Source organism: Anabrus simplex, chromosome 5 (genome assembly GCF_040414725.1).
Source record: "Anabrus simplex isolate iqAnaSimp1 chromosome 5, ASM4041472v1, whole genome shotgun sequence".
Taxonomy (NCBI): domain Eukaryota; kingdom Metazoa; phylum Arthropoda; class Insecta; order Orthoptera; family Tettigoniidae; genus Anabrus; species Anabrus simplex.
Genome location: NC_090269.1, coordinates 306,829,184 through 306,855,714, shown reverse-complemented (window position 1 = coordinate 306,855,714; position 26,531 = coordinate 306,829,184). Strand labels below are relative to the sequence as shown.

Here is a 26,531-nt window from a genome sequence, read left to right as displayed (position 1 = left end):
CCGAGGGAAAAACCGAACCTGGAGGGTAAACAGATGATGATGATGATGATGATAACATTATCCGTGATTACAATAAACGGCGTGCACTGAATTCTGGAAATCATAGTTTATTTTGCTAGGAAAGTTCAATTATTAACGTAACACTTAAGAAGACATGCCCGAAGTAATGGATTTTACTGCCCGAAAGTATTGTGAGCATTGTTGTTGTTGTTGTTGTTGTTGTTGTTGTATTATTTGACTTTGATTGATTGAGCATTAAATGTGCTGGGATTAGTAAGGTGGAAACCTTGGTCATCAACCGTTGTAACTTAATTATGTTTAGCCTTCAGCTTAGGAACTTGGATGGTCATGGGGTCATCAACCTCAGTGGCTTAGATTAAGTCCATATGCCGTTATAGCCTCATTTTTCTTGCGGTCATCATCCACAATGACTTTAGTGTAAATTAGAAGGTTAGATGTCGGTCCATGACATACTGTAGTCACAGGTCACATCGATTCAATTAAGGGTCCATGCCGTACAGCCACTATGTGGCACATACCGATTGGACTACCTTAATTTATACCAAGAGTCCAGAGTTCATGTTACGGGCTGGGGCATCATATGTAGTCTCACATGGAAACCGAATTTAAGGATTTCAGGACTTTCTTTTCTTCACTCTTAATTTGTGACAATGGTTTCTAGTAAGGATGCCCATCAGGCAGCTAAGTCAAAGCTTCTGAAACCAGTATACCTCTCCTCTGCGTTCTAATTAGTGTTGCGTTGACTGGACAATATAAGTTCGAATTATAATGTTGATTTCTGAATTTTCCTCATTAAAATATATCTTAATAAAACCGCAAATTTTCTAGAGTTGATCTTTAATTTAAGTAGATAGATTAAGATACTGAAACCCACCTTTTACCTCAGCAAGTGACGAAGAACCCGTTAACGATCCTATATACCATAATCGATTCCTACATATTCTTCTTCTTCTAACATGGAATAGAAGAAGATTCTTTCCAGTATTCTAATTGAAAACAATCTGTAACATCGGAAGTACGTAGAAAGAGGCGATAATTCGATAGTTTACTTTGACTACTTCATGGATAAGATCGATAAGGTAAAATATAATGGGTACTTCTTGAGTCTCGACCATTCAATTTACTCGAAATTTTAAGAGATTGGGCGGTCGTTTAAATTGTATTTCCTTTAGGAGTAAAGGGATTATTTTTTATAAAATCCGGGACTTTTAGTCAGCCGAACGGGACATTATTTATACCACTCTAATCCGAAACAATCCCCGTTTTCCGAGACGTATGGCAACACTAGCCCACTACGTACTGTACACTTACCTATAAAACTAAATCTATTTTTTAATGTTCGCCTCTGTGGTGTAGTGGTTAGTGTGATTAACTTCCACCCCCGGCGGTCCGGGTTCTATTTCCGGCTCTGACACAAAATTTGAAAAGTGGTACGAGGGTTGGAATGGGGTTCACTCAGCCTCGGGAGGTAGAGGGCCAAGGGTTAAGTGGCAAGCGCAATACCCCTACACCGCGGGACCGGCGCTCGTTAATACACTGCCTGCCAAAAAAAAAAAAAAAATTGGAGCAGCCAGACTGGGAGGAGAAAATGAAGTAAAACTCCACGCGTTGAGAGGGAATGTGATGTTATTTCAGTGATTACAAAATCGAATCAAATTAACAAAGAACTTGGCAGTACGGACCCACCTATCAGTATGACGGTGCACACCCTCTGTTCTGGATGCATGCACTGATTCGGTTGGGAAGGGTGTCATAAAGCTGCCCTGTCCTCTCCTGAGGCAAGATGGCCTACAATTGTTGTAAATAATATAATAGGGTTTGAGGGATGTTCCACCATTCAACACAATGTAAAATATTTGAAATTTATTAATAAATTTAAATTATTAAATTAAATATTATAAATTATAAATTTAAAATAATATTAATGTATCTATACTAATATTATAAAGAGGAAAAATTTGTTTGTTTGTAACGAATAGGCTCAAAAACTAGTTTATTAATAAAATTCAAATATTTTACATTGTATTGAATGGTGGAACATCTTTCAAACCCTATTATGTTAGTTTTACGTCAACACGGAAATGAAAATCATACATAATCTATGATTGTTCTAAATGGTCCTTGATATCCTGGATGCCAACAATGGGACGGACTTGACGTCCGAGCTGGTCTCATACATGTTCTATCGGGGACAGATCTGGGGATCTTGATCGCCACGGGAGTAACTCAACATCTCGCAGACAGTTCATAGAAACACGTGCTGTGTGTGGACGAGCATTGCCCTGTTGAAAAATTGCACCACGATACTGTCGCATGAAAGGTACCCAACACACGAGGACGCAGGATGCCCGTGACGTACCCTTGTTCCGTCAGATTTCCTTACCAGCCGTAACGTGATGTCATGCCGCACACCATGACGCCAGAAGTAACACCGTTGTGCCTCTCCAAAACATTGGAAGAATCGGACGTCTCCCCAGGTCGCTGCCATACTTGCAGATGCTGGTCATCTGCGGTAGTGCAGAACCGCGATTCATCGTTGAACACAATTCGACGCCATTCATGCTTCCCGGTACACGTCACCACTACAAACGCAGCCGTTTGTGTTGTGGAATGACAGCCCACCCATGGGATGGTAATTCCCTAGCCTGGCTGCTGCTAGTCCCCGAGAAATGGCATAGGATAACACAGAATGTCGCAGGGAGTCTATTGCTTGTTCTCGGATGGCAGGCGCAGATGTGAAGGGGTTACAATATGCTTGGTGCACAATACGGCGATCCACCCTTGTGGTAGTCAAACGTGGTCGACCGGAACATCGACGACAATTATGCTTGAAGTCACGAGCCTCCGTGTATCAGGCAGCAGCGCGCGGCCCTTTCACCGCTGGGTTCCGTGGTTCAAATCTCGGTCACTTCATGTGAGATTTGTGGTGGACAAAGCGGAGGCGGGACAGGTTTTTCTCTGTCATACTTCTTTTCTTTTTTGCTATTTTGTTTTACGTCGCACCGACAGAGATATGTCTTATGGCGACGATGGGAGAGGAAAGGGCCTAGGAAGTGGAAGGAAGCAGCCGTGGCCTTAATTAAGGTACAGCCCCGGCATTTGCCTGGTGTGAAAATAGGAAACCACGGAAAACCATCTTCAGGGCTGCCGACAATGGGGTTTAAACCCACTGTCTCCCGATTACTGGATACTGGCCGCACATAAGCGACTGCAGCTATCGAGCTCGGTCTGTCATATTTCATTCCAGCAACACTCTCCAATATAATTTCATCTGCATCGAGCTCGATAGCTGCAGTCGCTTAAGTGCGGCCAGTATCCAGTATTCGGGAGATAGTAGGTTCGAACCCCACTGTCGGCAGCCCTGAAAATGGTTTTCCGTGGTTTCCCATTTTCACACCAGGCAAATGCTGGGGCTGTACCTTAATTAAGGCCACGGCCGCTTCCTTCCCACTCCTAGCCCTTTCCTGTCCCATCGTCGCCGTAAGACCTATCTGTGTCGGTGCGACGTAAAACAACTAGCAAAAAAAAATCTACAATTCATTAATCATAGCCCCAGAGGAGTGCGACAGGCTTCGGCAGCCGGCACAATTCCTATCCTCGCCGGTTGATGGAGGCTTTATTCATTCCATTCCTGACCCGGTCAAATGACTGGAAACAGGCTGTGGATTTTCATTTCCACGTTCCCATGCAGTCCAACATCGGGCCACTTTCACATCCGAATGCCTCAAAAATCTGGATACTGCACGATTCGACCAGCCGGCCAAATGGAGACCCACAATGAAGCCCCTTTCAAACTGTATCAGGTGCTGATAGGGTTGTCTCACACGAGTATGCGGTATCCCTGTGTCCTTCACATTGATCACTCAACATCTGACGCAGTTCACGCCCCTTATATACCCTACCTAAACACGAACAATACTAATGCATTCGGGTTGCCGTTTTAACTCCCACAGAGAATTGCAACTCTAATAATTTACATACCCGCCGATAGCGTGTGCGTGTACGAAGTTACATTGACATCCGACCATTTCTTCTGGATGTTTCAATTTTTATCAGGAAGTTTATTTAGCGATCGCGGTGTTTAAACACGCATTTATTATTGTCATTATTATTTTATATTTCCGAGGCTACCAAACCACCTCATGGTCGCTCAAATACCTTGTATAGCTGCTTATGTTACTCACCTGTTTTTTTGGAATTGTAGAGATCACTGAATAATATTATCACGATGGTGTGATAAGAACTGATTTAAACTTCGATTTACTGTAGAATTCACTGCCTGGCCGCTATCATTTGAACTACGTCGTGAAATCGCGGAGGGAAATGAATGTATGATAAGTAAAACCACCTGCCAATATTTTTACGACATTCAGCTTATGAACTGATTACCACTCTCAAGGTCTCTAAGAACGGCCTCTTCTTTCCTTCCAGTCACGATACTGTTAGCCACGTGAACATAAAGTAGTTTCTATTTTCACCATAATTTCTTACGGTTCTTCAAGAAGACACTCGATCAAGAGAAATGAAAGTTGTAGAAAACAGCCTATATGAGTGGAAGAGGTCTGCATAGATCGAGATTCTTAGACCAGTAGCTTTCCAAAGCTGTAAACACAATTATATAGCACTCGATAGTGCGGACGTGTTTTGTGTGGTTTGCTATTGGTTTTAATTCGCACCGACTCAGGCAGGTCTTATGGAGACGATGGGATAAGACAGGGCTAGGATTGGGAAGGAAGCGACCGTGGCCCCAGGTAAGGGACAGCCCCGGCATTTGCCTGATGTAAAAAATACCAAACTACGGAAAACCATCTTCATTGTTGTGGACAATGGCGTTCGAAACCACCGTCTCCCGAGTGTGAGCTCACAGCAACGTGGCTCAAATCGTGTAGCCAACTCGCTCGGTGTGATTATTATTATTATTATTATTATTATTATTATTATTATTATTGTTAGTTGCTTCACGTCGCACCGACACAGATAGGTCTTATGGCGACGATGGGACAGGAAAGGCCTAGGAATTGGAAAGAAGCTGCCGTGGCCTTAATTACAGTTCCAGCATTTGCCTGGTGTGAAAATGGGAAACCACGGAAAACCATATTCAGGGCTGCCGACAGTGGGGTTGGAACCCACTATCTCCCGGATGCGAGCTCACAGTTGCGCGCTCCTAACCGCACGGCCAACTCGCCCGGTGATTATTATTATTATTATTATTATTATTATTATTATTATTATTATTATTATTATTATTATTATTATTATTATTATTTCTTCGCTATGCCCAACTAAGGAGCGCGAATGAACTTATTTAGCTGATGTCATTGCCTTTTTCTTCTCCCAAACTCTCTTCATCTTCTCGCTGTGGCGGTTGTTGCGATCTTCTGACCAGGTTTTTCTTGTTTCCTTTGGTGCTAGTGCTTGGATGGTGGGTAAAGCGGCGATTGTCTACTAATTTTCTGAACTTAGATCTGTCTAACACAATGTCATCTGTAATGCCTATTTCCTGAAGATCTTTTCCAATTTCGAGCAGCCAATTATTTGTTTACTTCATTGATAAGGCAAGGTTCAGAATTCTTTAGGTCAATATCCGGTTACTCATTCTGAGAATACGTCCATAAAATTTCAAAAGTCTTTCCCTAAATCTGTCTGAGATTTCCTCTAAGTGTTGTTACCGGTCATGAGATTTCCTTAATATCCAGATTCTCCCTGTAACAACTGGTCCAAAAATTTTCCATATGATGTTTCTTTCTTGCTTTTCTACACTTTTAATCAATGATCTGTCCCTAATGATCAGCGTTTCAGGTGCATATTGTGCCTCAGGCTTGACTACAGTGTTGTAATGACTTAATTTTGCATTATTATTATTATTATTATTATTATTATTATTATTATTATTATTATTATTATTATTATTATTATTATTAGCTGTTATCCTGCCTACGACAGGGACGAAGTGCTCTCCTTCATACCTGATCTTCATCTTCACGCAAGGGCTACGTGACGAAACGCTGTGGATAGTAACATCATTAACACTAAAATAAGATAGTTTGAGGTAGAATTAACTTCAATAAATTCAGACGTGAAAGCAGCTTGGAGCATTATTTACCGCGAAGAATCAACGTTTTACTCTATCACTTCTTCATGCACTATATTCTTAGTGAATACTTTTCATCTCCACCAAGCAAAACACTTGCGATTGATAATTAAAGATGTGAATTATTAGGTCACTTTGGCTGTGGTTCCAGATAATGCGTGTTTAATATCAATTCCAGTCAAACGAAGGTCCCTTCCTTTTGCAGATATCAGCGACCTTTAGTCCCACTTTCTGACCCGGTCTTGAGTTAAACGTTTATCATTTTGTGGAGTACTTTCTAATATTATATGTTTCCTCAATCGATCAATCAATTTTAGAGCTTCTGATCTAGCTCGTTTTTGTTTGTTATTTCCTAGCAGCCTCCTTCACTCTTTGTTTGTCAAAAGCATATTTCGTTGACGAATTCTAACTTCAGAATAATTATAATGCTCAAAAGTCAGATTTCTGTCGTTTGTCGTTGCTATTACAATAGCTATTGCTAACATTCAGCAATAAAATTAGATTGCTGCTGTGTTTCTCTGCAGTCCCTGTAGCGTTCAATTACTTCTCCGAATTTCGGTTGTTGTGTGTAGCCGTTTCGTGGATTGTAATAAAAGATCTTACAGTGAACGAGGTAGACCACCCCTTCTACTGCGGAGTATGTACCTGAAGCAACGACCTCTGAAATTTCCGGTACATATCCAGTGAGTAATGTGATCGACTAGAGTTGGATACCCGCTAAGGAATTGAATGTGAGGTCAATGAACTGGCATTTAAATTACAAAACATTAATGACAATATATTTTTCCACCTGGAGTTCGTATACACGGCTAAGAATTCATTAAATTTGTTAATGTAATTGGTGCTGAAGTTATCCAGTATCCACAGTATCTCAAGTAATATACCATCCGTTTCCGAAAGCAAATGTGTAAGATAGTGGACACAATCCTTAACTTGGAGGTTTCGAAAGCTCACTCTTTCGACTGGAAGAAAACGGTGTTAGTTAGTAAACAAATAGAACAATCAGAAAATTAAAATATAAGAATTATAGCTAATAACTCAATTTAAATGACGAAGTGCTCTTCTAGAGAATGTAGCTTAGAAAATCAATCAGTTATCACTGATCTGCATTATCTGCATGTAGGGCAGTCGCTCAGCTGGCAGATTCCCTATCTGTTGTTTGCCTAGTCTTTTGTTAAATAATTGCAAAGAATTAGGAAATTGATTAAAAATCTCCCTTTGTAAATTATTTCAATCCCTGACACCCCTTCTATAAACGAATATTTCACCCAATTTGTCCTCTTGAATTCCAACTTCATATTGTGATCTTTCGTACTTTTAAGAACACCACTCAAACTTATTCGTCTACTAATGTCATTCCACGCCATCTCTCACTGACAGCTCGGAACGTACAACTTAGTCGAGCAGCTCGTCTCCTTTCTCCCAAGTCTTACCAACCCAAACTTTGTAACATTTTCGTAACGCTACTATTTTGTCGAAAATCATCCAGAACAAGTAGAGCTGCTTTTCTTTGAATTTTTCCAGTTCTCGAAATCAAGTAATCTTGGTGAGGGCCACATACACTGGAACCATACTCTCGTGGGGTCTTACCAGGAAAAAAATGTGTTCTAGTCTTTATGTTCCGTGAGCTTATTACCGTACTAGGAATAATAACAGAGATTTATTTATTAAGGGTTATTGTATTTTCCAGAAAGTTTCCTCCAAGACCTGTGGATAGTACAGGTAGGTCAAAACAAAATAACACAGTGGTTCACTCCTTTCTGCCACATATTTCCTCATAGCAAATTTTATTTTATTTATTTCTTAGCTTACAAGGCTGCTACAAACAAAAGCTTACCAAAACATAGAACATAAAATATTCTTAAAATAACTTTATCAAAAGCCTTAAAATATTCCTGATTGTACTGGAAATGTAGCACAATAATAAAATACTGTTACGTAAATGCATGTACTAATACTTCAAAGGATCGTCGCCATAAGACCTATCTTTGTCGGTGCGACGTAAAGCCAGTAGCAAAAAAAAAAAAAAAAAAAAAAAAAGAAAAAAAAGAAATCAAAGGCTTGAGTGGTTGAATCCAAAATGGTTATTATAGAGGTGTTTGAATTTTTCGAGTGCATGAAATCATGACCTCCTGAAATGCTCTCTGCATGTACTCGGGCTTGATAAAAATACAAAAAAGTAATTTATGGCGTTTTGAAATCCCTGAATTGTGATTAATTTTAGAAAGATGCTACAATAAAAACCGGGTACCTACTCTAACCATATCACTAATATTATAAACTAAATGCACTGTTGTGCACCACAAAACGCCAACTTGCAATTATATAGGTATAACGTATGTAATCAGAAGTGAAAGATAAGAATTAAAGCTATAAACTCAATTAACATTAGTAAGGCGATGAGACTGAACACTGCTAAACCGCAGCCTGTTCGCTTCAGCTAAAGTCATGACAGCCTGATAAGGAAAAGCGCTGGCATTAGTTGTATTGTCATGGAAGATGATGGGGCAATTCGAGAACCAGTATTAAAGTTCTTGGGCAATGCAATTGCGTGGAAGTAAAATAAAGTGACAGAGAAATGAGAGACACCTATGTATGCGGACCATTTCTTTCTTTATATTTGAAGAATTGCTGTCACATTTTCAAGCAAACATACAATATCGAGGAAATATGTATGCAAAGTTTAAACTCCCTAAATCACCGGGAAGCAGATAAAAATTCTCGAACAAAAATTCTGGACAGAATACATAATATAATTTTATAGATTATTATTATTATTATTATTATTATTATTATTATTATTATTATTATTATTATTATTATTATTATTATTATTATTATTATTAAATTATAGCAATAATAATACGTGTATGTTTTAACATGAAGGAAATAGTAATTATTTTGGTTAGAGTAGGTACTCAGTTTTTATTGTAGCATCTTTCTAAACTTAATTATAATTCACGGATTTAAAAATGCCTTAAATTACATTTTTGTATTTTTATTAAGCCGGAGTCCGTGCAGACTTCTAGTGAGTGGCAGGCCACGTTCTCCATCCAGTGATGACTTATTAAACTTAGAGGCCTCTGTAAGTATAATGCTTCTATGCGAGGCACAAAAGATTACCTTATATCCATACAGTCCTTTTCTGTTTATTTTTTTTTTCCTTTTCGCTACAAACAAATATGTATGTCAAATATGTATGCAACAAAAGTTGCAATATCAAACAAAACAAAAAAGGCGTGGAAATTGAAAGATTAAATAAATGACACATAAAAACCAGTGCAAACGACCACTAATGCCAGTGCGCTGAAGAAATAAGAGGAATTATGTGGAATTCGAACCGGGTGGTGATGGTGGAGATTATTGCTCTAAAGAGAAGTTAAGCTACGAGTATGTAACTATCTCTTCTTAATTCTAATTAAGGGAAATTGAAAGATTTTCGACATTCGGGAGAGTTAAAGCATCGGAAAAGTAAAGAGAAGTGCCTCGAAGAAAGAGAAAATGAAATGTACCCTAGGCTTCGCAATCCTAATGCTATCGGGATCAGAAAAGAACAAGATTTGACCAAGGGAGGTCAAATAATAAAACTGAAATTAATTGGAAGCAATTCCAGTTTCTCTGTCTCTTCATAATATCATGAAATTACTCAGAATTACTTCGCTACAGTTCACATCCTACTCAGCTACAACCCGCACTAGTCTTAAGGCCCTACCTCCAACCGCGGTTGCTGATTCCTCATCGTCGCCAATACATGCTTACAATTAAAAAGTTGTTGGGGTTACTATTTCCAATCACCTCTTACTCGGAGAGAAAGTGCGTAAACATATTCTAGCAACGGCCGTAGCCGTGTTGAAACTCCGGATCCCGTGAGATCTCCGAAGTTAAGCAACATAGGGCGTGGTCAGGAGTTGGGTGGGTTGCCATGCGCTGTTGGTGGGGTAAGGGAATGGAGGAGCGGAAAGGAACTGGCCACCCTACCGCACGTAAATTCCGGCTCAGGAACACCTCTGTGGAGGTTCGGACCTGCCTTCGGGCAGAATAACCCTTACTTACTACTCACGGGGGATAACCTTAACCACAGGGACCAAGTGCTTCTATTAAAACAATCCACGTGAATTGACTGGGATTCGAACCACAGCCACCTTAGTCAGAAATCAGCAATGATGTCTCTCACTTGGCCAACAATGTTAAATGTTTCACAAGTGGTACAGAGTGAAGCTATCCGTGAAACTCTATCACTAATGATGCTTGGATATTGACGAGCAGCAGCGTAGTGCAAGCTGGCCCCATGGTCTAGGGGCGTACCTAGAGGCTTCGAGTTCAATTTGCGACCAGTTCAGGTATTTTTAACTGGATTTGAGGGCTGGTTCGAGGTCCACTTAACCAGCGTAGGTACACTTGAGGAGGTATCTGATAATGAAATAGCGTACCCGGTTTAGAAAGCCAAGGATAAAGGTGTGTTGGTTGGAAAGAGGCCAGATGAGCGCTTGCACTCCACCTGTCTGCGGCGTCGACACACTGGACCTACTCTGGGAGTTCTGGTCTGGGGAGCAATTTCCTACTATAGTAGGAGCACTCTGGTAGTTATCCCACGCTCTCTGACTGCAGATGTCCGTCTGGTGATTCGACCTGTTGTGCTGCTATTCACGAACAGCATTCCCGGGGGTGTTTTCCAACAGGATAATGCACGCAAACAGGTTTTTCTCAATAAATAAATTTCTTTAGAATCCCTTAACCTCCTTTGAAGTATAGACGACACTGTCATTCAATAACCTCATCTTTCTGGCCATATTAACATCTATTTATGCCTATATTTCCCCACACGTCAGGTAGTTTAGGTTAAAAATGTCAACCTTTACATTTTGTAGTATGATTATTTCGTGTCGACGACTATATTTCCATTTTTCCTCTATTAGTGGCATAATATTTAAATGACGCTATTCATCTTTATTTACCTTTATCAATTATACTTCAAATCATTAACTTATTTTCGAAGACACACCTCATATATTTGTTCAAAATATACATATTCCATATTCAGGCTTTAATCTTTCTCAGACTATCCTACTGCGACCTTTCTTTAGTTTCCTAAACTTAATCTAGGTCATCAAGTATTCCTAATAAAATATTAACATGCAACTAATTTACTGCAATATCATAGCTTTCGCAAATACATCGCTATAAACCACGAAGACTCATTCATCGATCCAATTAGATGGCTTTAAATCTCAATACATAGTAATAAATCAATCCACTACAAAGTCACCATGTAATAAAAGTATCAATGTTATCCATATAAATCTGTTCACAATACTGACTTGATAAAGCACGTATCTGTATATAGTAGTATATTTAATACGCATGCAAGTAGAAGATTAAGATTGAATTGATCAAATTATTTCACTTGAACATTCATGATCTCTTTTCTCAGGTTACCGAGCGACTTGGAAGAGCGGTTAGGAGCGCGCAGCTGTGAGCTTGCATTCGGGAGATAGTGGGTTCGAGCCCCACTGCCGGCAGCCCTGAAGATGGTTTATCGTGGTTTCCCATTTTCACACCAGGCAAATGCTGGGGCTGTACTTAATTAACGCAACGGACGCTTCCTTCTTACTCCTAGCCCTTCCCTATCCCATTGTCGCCATAAGACCTATCTGTGTCGGTGCTACATAAAGCCAATTATTAAAAAAATATTTGTGTTTATATGTTAATGTGTTAGTGGAAAAATTTTCCGGTCTTTCATTGGTTTAAGTTGAAGGGTTTTTTGCATTTGTTTCAAGGGTTCAATATTTCTTTTTTTTGCAAGTTTGCTTTACGTCACACCGACAAAGCGATGGGATTATAGCGCTCTTAAATGATAAACTAAAAATATTACAAGCCGTAAATCGAAATTTCATTTTTCTCAGACTTTTGTGTAGTTTTGGAGGAAATATTTACATAGGCCGACGTGCTCGGATATCCACTGACTATCAATATGCTGGTTATCGCCCTCACATCAGTAAACTTATACCATTGTCATTCTCACGTAATCATTTTATCTAGTCTCGGAGTAAGATGCATGATTCAAAACAATTAGGGGAACATGTTTTGTAACGTCTGGTATGTGAACGTTAATTTGGTAGACGGAGTTCCAATGGTCGTGCAGCATACTTTGAGACCTTAGCTACTCAGGTTATGTCAAATCGAAGTTACACTCCATCTGTAGGCGTAGTCATGCATTAAACTGTCAGGTGACCCCTCAAAATAAAGTTAATAGTGGTGCGTCCGTGTGTCGTTCTTTACATTTGAGCACGTTGTACATAAACCAGCACATCCCATGAGATATCTTTACGAGGTTCAGGTCGCAAGGGCCGTCACTTTGATCCCGGAAGGATGGAATTTTCGTCGTGTTGCTGTGGATCTCAATGTCTTTCCGTCAGTTAATCACCGCTTGTTGAATCGCTACATTGAGACAGGCCAGTTTACAAGGAGGGTTGGACAAGGTCGTGGACGCATGACAGACCTACAAGATAACCGATATCTGACCATCTGTGCGTTGAGGTGTCGTTCAGCAACTGCTAGAGAACTGCAACAACACCTCAGGAGGGTCAATGGAGTCACTGTGTCAGACCAGACAGTAAGGAACAGGTTAAGAGAATTGTCCTTATGACCCAGACGTCCTGTTCGAGTGCCCCGTTTAACGCAGCAACATGGCGCAGCTCGCTTCCGTTTGCCCGTACCCACGTCAACTGGCAACTTCGCCAATGGAGACCTGTGTTGTTAACAGACGAGTCAAGATTTCTCCTGACACAGCGTGATGAACGTCAAAGCATATGGAGACGCCGTGGTAAGCAGTACATGCCAAATGTTGTCCAAGGAGACGATCGATTCTGACAAGGTTCTGTGCTGGTGTGGAGTGGCCGTACGGATCTTGTCGACGTCCGTGGTAACCTTACCGCTGCGGGGTACATCGAGCAGATACTGCTACAGCATGTGCTGGTTGCTGCATACGGTGTTGGCCCCGAATTCGTACTCACGCACGACAATGCCAGGGCTCATGTAGCGCGCATCACCAGAGCTGTCTTGCTAGAAATGGACATTCAAGGGATGGAATGGCCAGCAGTGTGTCCAGACCTTAATCCCATCGAGCATGTGTGAGATAGGCTTGGCAGAAGTGTTCGTGGGTGTCCTGTTCCACCACAGACTCTCCAAGACCTCGAACAGGCTCTCGTTGAAGAATGGGACCTGTAACCGCAACGTGACCTCCGCCGACTTATACGGAGCATGCCACGTAGGTGCCAAGCTGTGATAAATGCTCGTGGAGGACATACACCATACTGAAGCTCACCAACTATGACAAAAATCCACCCTGGAGGTCGGTTATCACCTTGATTTCACCCCTATCTGGACATTTCCGGTTGTGTTCTGAAAATTAACGCGAATCCATCGATGTTATTTTGTAATTTCAACGGTAAAGAATAAAAGTTTAGTTGGTAATATATCTCGGTGTGAGGTATTGTTTTCTGAAGCATGACATACTGTACGTTCAAAATCATATTTCCCTAAGTTTTTTGAACGGTGTATTATGCGACTTTTCACAAATAACTTCACAAAAGTTAAATTTTATGACCTATATTCGGAAACGAAACATAATTATGTAGTAATGTGACAGATCACTCTAGAATGGTTGTAAACCATTTAATGAAATTTCGCGCAGTGGTTTGGACGTGATGTCCTTTATGAAGGTAGATAGACAGTCAGACAAACGCCACTTCATTTTTATATAGTGAAACCCCTCACTTTGGACACCCCTATAACCTGAACACCTCTTTTGATTGCACCGTTTAACCTTCCATCGGGCGCAATATTAAGTATAGCGGCAGTGGGCGCAATGAGCATTAAAGGCACACTTTAAAATCGGAAACAAAAACAATTTACGGCGTTGATTTAGAAAAATTCTATTTTATTTTAATACTTGCTCTTTAGGCTATACTTATCAGTTATATTTACATAAATATTATTCTACAAAAGTCGATTTTTATGTGTAATAATATCTTCTTGATAAATACTGCTTTTCCACTATTCCTTCTCTTTTTGATTGCTAAACTCACCAACTACATTGTTTTCACATATAACCCACAGTGAAAATCAAACAATAGTCATTACAACAACCAGTTTTGGTGTTTTTGTTGTGTTGTTTGAGTCAACAGTCCATAGACTGGTTTGATGCAGCTCTCAATGCCTCCCTATCCTGTGCTAACCTTTACATTCCTACGTAACTATTACATCTTAACTCTGATCTAATCTGCTTGTCATATTCATACCTTGGTCTACCCCTACCGTTCTTACCACCTACACTTCCTTCCAAAACTAACTGAACAAGTCCTGAGTGTCTTAAGATGTGTTCTATCATTCCATCTCTTCTTCTCGTCAAATTTAGCCAAATCGATCTCCTCTCACCAATTCGATTCAGTATCTCTTCATTCGTGATTCGATCTATCCATCTAACCTTCAGCATTCTTCTGTAACACCACATTTCAAAAGCTTCTATTCTCTTTCTTTCTGAGATAGTTATTGTCCATGATTCACTTCCGTACAATGCCACGCTCCACACGAAAGTCTTCAAAAACTTCTTTCTAATTCCTATATCAATGTTTGAAGTGAGCAAATTTATTTTCTTAAGAAAACTCTTCCTTGCTTGGGCTAATCTGCATTTTATATCCTCCTTACTTCTGCCACCGTTAGTTATTTTACTACCCAAGTAACAATATTCATCTACTTCCTTTAAGACATCATTTCCTAATCTAATACTTCCTGCATCACCTGCCTTCGTTCGACTGCACTCCATTACTTTTGTTTTGGACCTATTTATTTTCATCCTGTAATCCTTACCCAAGACTTCGTCCATACCATTCAGCAGCTTCTTGAGATCTTCTGCAGCCTCAGATAAAATAACACTATCATCGGCAAATCTCAAGGATTTGATTTCCTCTCCTTGGATTGTAATTCCCTTTCCAAATTCCCCTTTGATTTCCTTTACTGCCTGTTCTATGTAAATATTGAAAAGGAGGGGGACAAACTGCAGCCTTGCCTCATTCCTTTCTGGATTGCTGCTTCTTTTTCAAAGCCCTCGATTTTTATCACTGCAGACTTATTTGTGTACAGATTGTAGATAATTCTTCGTTCTCGGTATCTGATCCCAATCACCTTCATAATCTTAAATAGCTTGGTACAATCAATATTATCGAATGCCTTCTCTAGATCTACGAATACCGTGTACGTTGTCTTGTCCTTCTTGATTCGATCCTCTTAGATCAGACGTAAAGTCAGGATTGTTTCACGTGTTCCTACATTTCTTCTGAAGCCAAATTGATCTTCTTCCAACTCAGCTTCAACTTGTTTTTCCATTGTTCTGTAAATAATACGTGTTAAAATTTTGCAGGCATGCGATACTAAACTAATGGTGCGGTAGTTTCCACATGTGTCAGCACCGGCTTCCTTGGGAATAGGTATAACAACATTCTGCCGAAAATCGGATGGGACTTCTCCAGTCTCATACATCTTACACACTAAATTGAATAACCTTTCCATGCTGGTTTCCCCTAAGGCAGTCAGTAATTCAGAGGGAATGTTATGAATTCCAGGTGCCTTGTTCCTATTTAGGTCGCTCACAGCTCTGTCCAATTGTGACCTCAAAATTGGGTCTCTCATTTCATCCACATCAAGAGCCTCTTCTTGTTCCAGAACCCTGTCATGTATATATTTACCTTGATACAACTGTTGGATATGTTCCTACCATCTTTCTGCTTCGTCCTTTTTTACTAAAAGTGGCTTTCCATTTGAGCTCTTAATATTCATGCACCTAGGTTTCATTTCTCCACAGGTATCCTTGATTTTCCTGTATGCAGCATCTTCCTTTCCTAAGACCATACAACCTTCGATATCATTGCACTTCCCCTTCAGCCATTCTTCCTTAGCTACCTTGCACTTTCTATTCACTTCATTCTTTAATCGCTTGTATTCTTTCCTGCCCTCTTCATTTCTAGCAGTCTCGTATTTTCGTCATTCATCAATCAGGTCTATTATCTCCTGAGTTATCCAGTGATTCTTAGTTGATCTTTTCTTCCTTCCTAACATTTCTTCAGCAGCCCTACTGACTTCATTTTTTATGACTATCCACTCTTCCTCCATTGTGTTTCATTCAGTCCTTGTGCAACATGTTCTTTGAAACAATCTCTCACACTCTTTTCTTTCAACTTGTATAGGTCCCATCTTTTTACATTCTTTCCTTTCTACAACTTCAGATGGCATTTCATGACCAGCAAGTTGTGGTCAGAGTCCACGTCTGCTCCTGGGAAAGTTTTGCAATCCAACACCTGGTTTCTGAATCTCTGCCTAATCATAATGAAGTCTATTTGATACCTTCCAGTGTCTTCCGGTCTCGTCCACGTATACAGCCGTCGTTTGTAGTGTTTGAACCAAGTATTGGCAAGGAATAAATTATGATCAGTGCAGAATTCAACCAGATGATTTCCTCTTTCGTTCCTTTCTCCCAATCTGAATTCTCCTACTGTATTACCTTCTCCTTGGCCTACCACTGCATTCCAATCTCCAGTCACACTTAGATTCTCGTCACCTTTTTTCATATTGTATTAAATATTCTATCTCTTCCTATATTCTTTCGATTTCCTCATCATCCGCTGAATTAGTAGGCATATAGACCTGCGCTATAGTGGTGGGCATCGGTTTGGTGTCTATCTTGACGGCAATAATTATTTCACTATGCTGGTCGTAGTAGCTTACCCACTGCCCTATTTTCTTCTTCTTTATTAAACCGACTCCTGCATTTCCCCTGTTTGATTTTGTGTTGATAATTCATTAGTCGCCTGACCAAAAATACTGTTTTTCCTGCCAACGTACTTCAGTTATACCAACTACATCTAACTTTAATCTATCCATCTCTCTTTTCAGATTCTCAAACCTACCACAATGATTCAAACTTCTAACATTCCACGCTCCGGCTCGCAGAATGTCAGTATACATCTTCCTGATGATCGCTCCCTCTCGTGTAGTCCTCACCCGGAGATCTGAATGTGGGACTGGTTTACGTCCGGAATATTTCACCCAGGAGGAAGCCATCATCAGTACATCATTCATACAGAGAGACCTGCATGTCTTCGGGAGTTAGTTACGGCTTTACTTTCCCGTTGCTTTCAGCCGTGTAGCAGTATCAACACAGCTAAGCCATGTTGAGAATTATTACAAGGCCATATCAGTCAATCATCTATACTGCCGCCCTTGTAACTTCCGAAAGGCTGCTAACCCCCTTTCGATGAACCATTCCTTAGTCTGGTCTCTCGACAGATACCCATCCGATATGGTTGCACCTGCGGCTCGGCTATCTGCTTCATTGGGACACGCAAGCCTCCCCGCTGCGGCAAGGTGACATGGTTCGCAGGGGAGGCCAGTTTTGGTACGATAGGGAACGCAGTAATTCATTCACTACGTTTTGGTCGTTACTATAAGTACCATACTACGAGATTGTTATCTGGCAAACAAAGCGCAGTTCTACATTTTTTGCACTCGTATCTAGTTAGTCTTCTGAGGCCATTTTCCGTCGTAGTTGTTACATATCTTCTTCCTTTGTCGGGCTGAGTGGCTCAGACGGTTGGGGCGCTGGCCTCCTGACCCCAACTTGGCAGGTTCAGTCCGATGGTCGTCTCAGTAGATTTACTGGCACGTAAAAGAACTCCTACAGGACTACGTTTCTGCACCTCGGCGTCTCCGAAAACCGTGAAAGTAGTTAGTGGGACTTAAAGCTAATAACATTATTATTATTATTATTATTATTATTATTATTATTATTATTATTATTATTATTATTATTATTATTATTATTATTCCTTTTATTGAAGGCTGTTGGGGCTGTACTTTAATGAAGGCCACGGCCGCTTACTCCCCATTCCTAGGCCTTGAATACCCCATCGTCGTCATAAGACCTGTCTGTGTGAATTTAAGCAAATAGCAAATGTGAAATTTTATGGAAGGCTCTGAATTTGGCTCATCTTGATTTTCCTCCTCCTGATTCGCTCCAAGCGTACTCCTTCTAGCACTTTTCAGAGGTGGATTATGACTCTATTTAGTTATTTTATTCTTTCTCAAAACGTAACTGCTACCTACCTGAAGTTGATTCATCATCCTCATCTGTTCCATTGTCCTCTTGCTCAGTTTCAGAATCATCTTCGCGATTCTCTAAATGGTTTTCAGAAATTGTAGCACTGTCATCAATATCCTCATTCAGGTCTGCCAGATACGGAATCTCATTACCTCTACAAGGTTATCAGATTTATTCAGGTCGTACACTTTCATCGAACTTGACATCCTGAAGTATATATCCTGAAAAAATAATAAAATAGAAATATACATCGTGGCCGGGCGCAATGTGCCTGACAAGCACAAAGATGGATAATATTCCAATTTTTGTGAACATTTATGAACAACAGCTTTTTTTCATTATCAAGTAAGTAAAATAAAATATGCTCATCAAAATGAATTGAGAAGACCTACCTCGCGTAATGGTGCACGATCAGGCGCAATGTGCCTGGCATATCATTTTCGCAACAACAGCACATGTGGAGGGTCAGTGACGAAATGGCCGATATGGGCTTGAAGGTCACACGAAAACAGGAAGATACTGAAAGGTGGAAGTAGTTCCGTTCCCGCGAATGACGACAACGAGATAATAATTAACACGTGTGCCTGTCAGATCGGTTGCGCCCGACGGAAGGTTAATTCCTCTGTTGAAATTCCTCTGTACATTGGACACCTCTCAACTCTGGACATTGGACAGCCATTAAATGACAGTTTGAACAGGTTCGAAACTATTTTGTTTTGCTGTTTTGAAATTGTTTAATGCAAGCTGCCCGGAAATGCTGCTGGTCCAAGAGCATTTAGGAGTTAGAAAGTAAAAAATGTGAATTTTTTGACATTTTCCAAAATAAGTCCTACAATATTATTTAGTGTTTCATGAATAAAATGGCATATGATTTATCTCTGTAGGACTGCTAGAAGTATTTTATTTTTAATTGTATAAAATTGCTTGCATAGCCGTCAGGTTGGTTGGTTTCGAACATGCATCTCTTTATTTACGAATATCTCTGAAACTACTGCACGTAGAAGGCTGTGGTTTTCGGCTATCGATAGAGAATACTCGGCGTTCAATTTCCGTTACGCTTCTGTTTCAAATATGTGTCTGCCACTATGATTGCTTTTGTGTAAAGAATGTTGAATTTTGTGTGAATTAGTGTCTCTAGAAGTGCTTCCGTGTAGTTTGATTGCACTTATTTTGGTAAACAAAGTATAAATATGCCTAGAAGTTTTGGAAAACGTAAGTTTTGTGGCAACCAGCATACTAAAACACAAAACCTTGTGGTTCACATGAGGTAGAATCCGCCAACAGTGTAGAAACAGATTGTCAAAATGTGACACCAAACAACAAGACAGACACGCCCCCTACCAGTGGAAGTGAATCTAAATTAGGTAAACGTTTTCAAGAACTGGGATCCGGAATGCTGAAGTTTCAGGAGAGTATTTTGAGCACAATAATTCTATACCTGAAGCAGTTATGAATGCTATCAAGCCAATCTACAGAGACCTTGCTCATCCAGACCTTCTCAGAAGGTGTCTACATGGGCGCACTCAGAATCCCAACGAGTCTTTCAACAATATTGTCTGGACTCGAGTGCCCAAAGTATATTAATTCGTGGGGTTAAGAACTTTGAAATGGGGAGTCAGTGATGCTGTATTAACATTTAATGGTGGGAACATAGGAAGAGTAAGAGTGTTATTGCATCTCAACATCAAGCCTGGCCGTCATACTATGAAGGGAGTGCAACTAGTAGACAAATTAAGAATTGCCAAGGCACAGCGTGCAGCAGAGATCAACACCAAAGCAGCAAAGTCATTGCGAAGGAAAAGGTTTTTAGAGGAGGGATACCAGGAAGAGGATACTGACTATGCTGCAAGGTGCTTTTGAGCCCTGATTTAAAAATCTGAGTGAGTTCTTATAATTTCAAGTTTTAAACCTGATTTTCTCAAAATGACTTTTTTTTACAATTAATGTTCTGTATCTGAAAAACTACTTGTGATACATACATGAAACTTTGTGAGATGCTTTATTATATCTTACTGTCCTTACTGAAGCAGAATCATAGCACAGGTTTCCATAGACATGAAGTAAGGGGTGTCCATCTTCAAATATTTGGTGTAAAAAATGGCACTTTATAAAAAAAAATATCTCGTTCCTTTGGTTTCTATATTTTAATTCTGCTTTCGTCAACATAAATAATATAGAAATGTCAGCTGTAAAAAATTCAGAGTCCTATCTTCATTGGTTCCAAAAATATAGGAACATAATCTTGGCATATTTAACATTGGCTGGATAGGCCTCTCAAACTCCCCTTAAAAACAATAATGTTAAGGCAGAGAATCTTGCTGTAATTCGGCTGGTAAATGTAACAATGCAGTCGAATTTACACGGGCTGTGATGATCCTCGGTGCAAATTGCTGGCTGGGTCCATGGTGCCTGCATGGACGTTTCTAAAAGAAACAAGGAATTGAAATGTCTCCCTGTAGTCCTTCGCAGTGAATTGTGAGAAGCTGATATTTTTAGTGATTTTGATAATATGTTGGAAGTCCACGGCGATATTCCTGAAACAACTGATGGAATGTTACAAGAAAAAGAAGAAGAAGAAGAAGAAACATTTTCTGTTCCCTAGGAGCCACCTACTCATAAAAAATCTGTGCAGTGTATTAATGAGTATTAACGTTATGCGTTTATGGATAACCAACCAGAAATGATGGGAACACTATTTGCATTACATAGTGTGCCGTTTCACAGTTCTTTATAAGAGCTGTAGTAACAAAGATGGAGTCTCTGCCATCAAAATGTCAAATAAAATGCATTTAACGTCAGTACGGGCCGAAATGTAAGTCTTTTCGTCGGTCGGTTACGGAAATAACCGCGTATAGAAGGCGCAGGAAAAAATGACAAATGGACATTATTTAAAACCATTATTCAAAAAAAAAATGCTCATCACTTATTATATAATCTGACTTCGATGTGTTAAGAAGACGCAAGACTAGATTTGAAAGGGATTATCCAGCGGAGCTAAATACTATAAATTGGAAACGAAAGATAATTCGCGACTACACGCCAATCTGCTGATATCAAGATTTAAACGCAGCGCGGGAGATTAAATACGTAAAAAGAAGAGATAAATAGACTACAGTAGAACTACGTCACGGAGTGGCGCAGGGCCTCAATAAAATTTTCCCGATTCTGTTTAATGTTGAAGGACACCTACTGATCAGTTGTTGAGTGCATTTACGCCAATAAAAAGATAGCGGAAAGAGATTTATTTTCAAATTGGAATATATACAGAACATCTATCTTAGTCGATTTGGAACTAGTTTGTTGGATCAACTGTACCCTAACGAAATCTATACCACTTGAGCAACACAAGAGATATATTAATTGAAAGATGTCAGCAATGAATCAAATATTTTATTATTGTTCTGTTTCATACGCTCGAGTTTCAACCATGAGTCGGTAAAGAAGCAAGGCAACGCTACTTGGATCCTGATGAGGCGATACGATGTTGGCTGTCCCGGATGACCCGTAATCAGTGTTGAGAAGCTACGATGTACCCGACCACTTGTGGAGGAACCAGATGACGAGATCCTAATCTCAGATGACCGGAGATGAGGAAACACCGAGACCATCTTGAGCAAAGCTAAGTCCATTATCCAAGTCGTTTTCGTAAGTAAGAGTATATTATTTCCTTTATTGTATGTTGATGTTTGTTGATGTTGATGTTTTGTGCGAAGACAGTGCGTAGATAAACGTCTAGCTGAGATGATTGGAAGTAAGTACTCATCCAAAGGAAATGTCAATTCCATTTGTAGGCGTGGTCACCAAGTGATTTTCCGATCGTAATGTTTTCCAGTGATATGTGAGGAGAGATAGCTAGAGTTATTATTATTATCAGTGAAGAGTAAAGAGTGGAGTTGGCATTAATACCTGTGTGTCCTAATTTAATCAATGTCAATCAGTTCGAGATCGTATATTGGAAGTGTTTTATGAAGGAATAAGGCAGTAGACTACTCCGAGTTCATGTTAAGTCTAGCACTATGACAGTAGTAAGTAATGTAGGCATTTTATGAATGTCACGGCACGTTGATGTGCAAGTTAAGGGAGTGATTTACATATGATGAAGTGAAAGAGTTGTTATATATGAAATGTGAGTATATTTAACGCGTTATAGATATGATGTAAGGTTGTTAATGATTTATGATGGTTGTATTTATTGTTTTCTTCGAGAGAGAAATAGTCATAGTTGTGCGAAGTGAGATCTCGTGATTGTAAATGATGTTTCTGAGAGTGTCACTGAATTCTCGCCAATTCCTTGTAATAGTTCTGGATCCTACGCATTTTACTTAGCTCAGGATATGATCTCGAGACGTGTAGTGCAATGTTTTTGTCCATGTTAGGATTACCTAGAGAATCATATATGTACGCAAGATGAGATTTGAGCCTTCACTGATTTATTTAGGATGATCTTGAAAACTCTCACTGTGTATAACATTATTCTGGACAAAATTCAACCTACTAGGCTAATCACTGGTGACATAGATTTTCAAAAGAGAATTATTTTTTTTTAGTCGGAGATAGTGTCATCTGATCAAGTAGATTTTCCATTGGTAGTATGTGTTATGATAACTATGTATGATATGTGTGGTGACGTTTCTTGCAACCTTATACGCACGTAGTCTAATATCAATAAGCTAAGGCCACATTACCTTAAGTTCATAAATTAAATCTTACAATAACATTACTTGAAGGGTGATTACGACTTACAATGGACGTAGCTTAGCTTATGGTGTGTGACACAGGGAAATATGAGCAACTAAGAGGCAACTAAGTATGCGGAAGTGAATATTTTAAACTGTAAAACATACAAGAGAGTACTTGTCAGATCAAAGGAAGAAGAACTTTGTGATAGCTTTTATTGAGAATTTTTAAACCTGCATCCAGACAAACAGTCAGTGAAAATTAAGTAATGCGGCAGTTTAAAGAGTAAGGAATAGGTGGTAACTAACAGAATCTAATAGGCCTACTTATTCCAAGAATAATTGATTCAGACAACTTGAACTCCAATCCTGAACTGAACATTAACTCGGCAATTCTACAAGCGTTTCTTTATTTTCTCAAGAGAGTATCGCTAGGAATATTGTAAATAGTAACTAATACAATTTTTTATTTTTCTTCTTTGAGGATGCATCCTATATTCTTGGTATACTTGATTTTAATGTTTATTTTCTTGCCAGTACGGCACATGTAAATACAATTAACTGCATTCACATTAATTTATTTTATTGTCGCCCAACTTCGTGAGTTGTATGCGAAGGAAAACATGTCTTTTTCAAAAGTTTCCCAGATGTTACTTAGTATTTATTCTAATAATTTATAATTTTGAGATCAATGGACTTATGAAAGGAAATAGTGTAATCCGAAAAGACATTTATTTAGGATGAATTCGGAAGATGTAATTTTTCTGAAATGTTGTTGACGGATATAGACTATAGGGATGACAGTGAGTCACTCACTTCAAAAAATTTTATTGGCAAAGTTTGAGATAATTTTCTTGAATGTTTGAGTTAATATAAAAAAAATAAATATGGAATGGTGAAACCTAAACATTCTTTCTCTGTGTTCTTAGAATAAGAATTAGTGGTAAGACTGTAGTTGTTTCAATCGACGGCAATTTCTCTAAGAGCTAATAAGAGTATGGTATCTAACTAGTTACGAGTTAGAGACGTCTTTCTGCGTTAGTTAGAAACTACCATTACCTGGACGTTTTTCCATTACGGAACTCACACCCGTAAAACTTGGTCACCGGATTATTTGAATTTAGAGCTAGTCAGGATCTCTTGTGTCCACGCCTGGACGCGGGAACGGCGCAATAGGGAAATTCAATCAAAATTACCACCTAGAAAAGCGGAAAAATAAAACAGTCTTGTGACTGATTTTTTTTTTCGCTTAGCAATAAAGGGTAGTATGCCTTTGCTGGCGAGATGTAGAGTTTACAGTGCACTATGCCTTCTGGTATGAGCTATATCACATTTGTTACTTTCATTGATCTGTCTCAGTCTCACCCTTGGCTTTGACAGTATGAAAGTGACTGATGTATGAGTGATGCTAGTAATACCATTCCTTATGCAGCCAGCCCCTGTTATGAATGGTGTGAAAATATCGCTCATTGGGTCGGTTTGTGCATGAAATTCAGTGGGCTTGGCAGACTGATATATAATAGCAACGGCTGGCTCGGTGAGGAAAGCAACGGGAAACTACCTCACTCCTCATTTCCCTAGTACGCCTCTTCAGTGACGCCTAGCCTATTTAGGACAGCTGTTGGCGGAGCTGCAGAGGATCAAACCAGCCTTCGGAATGAATACCCAATATACAACATACATAAAGGGTAGTACTATACAGTACAATAAGCAAAATAAAACATAAGACAATGCTGCGGTGGGTTTCCCTTTTTTTTTACAGTTTTAGCAGGTATGAAATTCTGTGTACATAAATTCAAAGAACCACCGTTTTCATTATGTATGCAGTACACACTAGCTCAAACTTTTTCCTTCCCTGCACTGTCAGAGTACTTTTGAAATACTGTCCACCCACCCTGTAGATTGAACACCCCAATACACTGGACACCTTTTTATGGAACCGTAGTTGTCCAAATTCGCTGTACATGAAGATACAAAAATTGGTTTTTGAAAACAGTCTGACATTTTAGCACATGTATGAATGTATTTTATCTTACGTCCCACTGACTTCTTCAACATTTTTTGGAGTCGCCGAGGTGCCAGAATTTATCCCGATGGAGTTCTTTTATGGGCCAGTAAATCCACTTAAACAAGTCTGCGTGTTTGAGGACCTTCACATACCATCGGTCTGGGCCGCTATCAAAGCCACCAACTTTGGCTCAGAAAGCTAGCTCTCGAATGTGTTAACCTCTCAGCTGGGCACTTTTAGTATGAAGATTAATCATGTGCTCAAATATGCCTGTTTCATGTCGGTAGATTTGTCAGCACGTAAACAAACTCATGTGGGAACAATTTACGCTACCTTCGCGTTTCCATATGATTTCAATTTATCGTACTCAATTTTCACACCAGACTTGCCGGGGCTGTTTCTTAATTAAGGCCACTACCGCTGCCCTGCTAATCCTCGTCCTTTTCCGTTGCTTGCGATGCCAAAAACATTTCATGTGTCAGTGCGACTTTAAACCACTGGCAAATATAATAAATAAGTAAATAAATAAATAAATAAATAAATAAATAAATAAATAAATAAATAAATAAATAAATAAATAAATAAATAAATAAATAAATACATACATAAATAAATAAATCCGTCCCATTTAGTATGAAGAATGAGTGCCCTTACGAAAAAGGATTGCACCTGACAGTGGTCATCGGATAAGCATTTCTCCTTATCATTTCGTTAGCCAGCCGGCGCTATGACGTTTCTCGACCCTGACTCTCACCTGTTAAACTCTGGAACCGCCTCACACTTCACCCAGTTGTGGTGTTGAGGCCCGTCAGTGACCACTGTCCAGCGCCGCAGAGGATTACAACAAGGAACAGGTCAGAGCTCATTCATCTTATGTCTCATTTCCAGACATCACATGAGCCATTTACCATCATAGTTATCTTAGCACACTACTACGTTGTAACTGAGGATGTATCCATTAAGATCTTGTCGTCTAGTCCAGATACATTTGATATCCACGTTGGAAATAATTCCAAAAACCTTTCTCTGTGATAAGTTGAGTCCATATTTTACAATCTGATAATATGCACCAAAAGTTGATATAGATGGAGTACTTATTTACTCATTGACTTATTTACTTACTCATTGATATATTTAGAGTATGGTCTTTTGTGAATTTCTCGCCATTATTTATGATGCATTGTAACTCTTCATTCTCTATGAACTTCACTTTCAATAGTTTCATATTCTTAGATAGATAGATAGATAGATAGATAGATAGATAGATAGATAGACAGATAGACTCCTTAATCCGTGACTATTTTACTTACCCCTTTTAAGTTTCTAATTCTGTGAATTTCCCGCGCATTTTATGATGCATTGTTCCTTTTCACTCTCTTTGGAATTTACTCTCATCTACTTCAGACATTATCCCCCATCTCATTCTTGATCTTCCTACAATATTTTCTGATTTTGGTTTAACATGTAATAGGCCCACTATCATAATCATCCTTAATCACTCTAGCCTTCTCATTTGATATTGTATATCCATCACCAACAGGCGATATTTATATTTTCGTTTTATGCTTCGCCGACCTTGAAAAC

General features: G+C 39.4%; 1 protein-coding gene across 3 annotated transcripts in view; it reads left to right on the top strand.

Annotated features, from left to right (window-relative positions):
* Positions 1–26,531, top strand: part of LOC136874023 (proton-coupled amino acid transporter-like protein pathetic) — a 435,495-nt gene that overhangs the window by 208,735 nt on the left and 200,229 nt on the right. Inside the window, exon 1 of one of the 3 annotated variants that reach the window (XM_067147505.2) lies at positions 25,751–25,801. The exons of the other annotated variants lie outside the window; for them this stretch is intronic. The gene's annotated coding sequence lies outside the window, so the exon portion shown is untranslated. Of the gene's footprint in view, positions 1–25,750; positions 25,802–26,531 lie in introns of those variants that run through there. 3 annotated transcript variants of the gene reach the window in all.